This window comes from Grammomys surdaster, unplaced genomic scaffold (genome assembly GCF_004785775.1).
Source record: "Grammomys surdaster isolate TR1022 unplaced genomic scaffold, NIH_TR_1.0 126189, whole genome shotgun sequence".
Lineage (NCBI taxonomy): Eukaryota > Metazoa > Chordata > Mammalia > Rodentia > Muridae > Grammomys > Grammomys surdaster.
In genome coordinates this window covers 6177961-6180193 of record NW_021620995.1, presented here as the reverse complement: position 1 = coordinate 6180193, position 2233 = coordinate 6177961, and the positions used below count along the sequence as shown (strand labels likewise).

Genomic DNA, 2233 nt, shown 5'->3' with positions numbered 1-2233 from the left:
ATACAATAATATGTGAACAAATTAATATTGTTGTAACATGCAGTGCTATATTGTGAATTAAGCTGAATACAGTGTCCACATTTTTATCGCATTTACATGATTAATTATTCCTAATACAATGGTCCATATAATTTGTCATTTTTACTGTATAAGTTACAATTATTCATCATTTAAGTTTTTCCTTTTTCAATAGGGGTAAAACATATTGTAAGAGAAATATGAATCAAGAAAAGTAAATTCATATTTTCACATATTATGAAAAGCTACTCAAATAAACCCAATTTTGTCTCATTTTATACCATATACAATTATAATGAGAAGATTAACAAAAGTTTTATATATATATATATATATATATATATATATATATATATATATATTATACATATATTAAGAGCATAATAGTGCCACTCCCTTGACTGAGCATATACAAACCATCACAATGAGTAGCTCTGCTTCTGTTGTTTGTTTTTCAATTGATTTTCTATTCTTTCTCTCTCTCTCTCTCTCTCTCTCTCTCTCTCTCTCTCTCTCTTTCTCTCTCTCTCTTTTTACAGTACTACTGTATTGCATGGGGATGAAGCCACAGGCCTTGAGTATGGTTGGAAGATGATGTCCAGGATCCCTGCCCCCTGTCCCATGTCAGACAATGTTCAGATTTGTGGCAGGAAGGCCAACAGGCTCCACACAACTCAAGGAGTGACTGAAGGAGTGGACCAGGCTGTCTGTCCTGGGTTGCCTGGGGATATTGCTTCTCCACACCCTGCCAAGATCCATGACAGAAATATTCCAGAGGCCTTTTCCTCATTTCTTGGATCTATGATGCCATGGTGGCCATCACTGATGCTCAGCTGTCACTGTCCTCACTCTCCTCATATGCACCCAGATGGTTCAGGGAGGAAGTACCAGATGTCTGGGGTGTAGGGTTGGCCGCCTTACTGATCTCGGACCACTGGACCTGCTCTGAATCCCCATTGGCTTCCATCTTTTCCTTCTTTGGTACAACCAAGCCTGCCAACTGTGCTTTGCCGCACAGGGCTTCTGTCTCCTCTTGGTCTTTGGTACCTTGACGAGGATGGCTGTGGGATTGGGTCTTGCAGCTGCCTGTCATCAGGAAGGTGGAGCCTCATCCTCTAAGTCAGGGTCTTCCAGAAGCCTTCGATGGCGACCTTCCTCCAGCAAGGCCTTGATCATGCTCATCTTCCTCTTCCTGCTGCTGTTGTCACTGCTCCTGAGACATGCAGTGTTGCAGCAGCATGGACTCCAAGTCCACGTGTGCCTGACATTGGTTCAGGTCTTTCAGTTCTTGCAGGTTTTCCAGCACTTCCATCTCCAGCTTAGAGTCCTTTGTACGATTCTCTAGGACCTTCATGGGGTTGTTCAGTTCTCGCTCCTTTTGCACACACTTCTCCTCCAGAAGCTTCTCGGCCTGGAAGTTTCCCATGGCCCCATGCTCCACGTTGTAGTTCGGATCTGTCTTGAAGGTTATTTCTGCCAAGCAGCGCAGGCACTGGATGTAGAATCAGAAGATTGGCAGGCCCAGGTATGCCTCGTTCTGGACTGTTTCCTTCCGTGCACTGAACTTCTTCCCCTTGTAGATGTATTCTCCACGTGTCATACATCTCATGTTGGAGGGGGCCATCAGCTACACCACATGCTGCTGGTCTTTGGGTAGCTTGAATTTTGGGATCTTCAATGGGTCAAAGTCAGGTAGATAGTATTTTTTCAAAACTTTCCGTTCAGACATCTACGCTTCCTGTTCAATGAACAAGGAAAGAAGCTGTTCTCTTTGTCCTCTCAGAGGTTCTCAGATCACAGTAACTCTGCTTAGTCTGTAGTCCAACTAATGGAGAGCTGTGAATGGAAGTCCAAGGATCTAGCAGTTTCTCAATTCTACAAGGCAAGCCAGCAAAGCAGATAGAATCTTCCTTCTTCCAATGTCCTTATATAGTTCTCTAGCAGAAGGTGTGGCCCAGATTAAAGGTGTGTGCTATCCTGCCTGGATCTGGGACTTGTTTTGGCCCAGGCTGATCTTGAATCCAGAAATCTCCTTGCTTTCCTCTCCTGGGATTCATAGCGATTATGCCTCAAGACCTCCGTACAAGATCCAGATCAGAAACTTCTTTTTTGTTTTGTTTTTTTTATTGGATATTTTATTTACATTTTAGATGTTATCCCCTTACCCCTCGCCCCCACATGCACACCCAGGAACTCCCAATCCCATCCCCCATCC

At 43.5% G+C, this 2233-nt stretch overlaps 1 pseudogene; it reads right to left on the bottom strand.

Moving 5' to 3' along the window:
* Positions 1 to 847: 847 nt before the first annotated feature.
* LOC114613122 lies at positions 848 to 1747 on the bottom strand (annotated as a pseudogene).
* Positions 1748 to 2233: the final 486 nt, after the last annotated feature.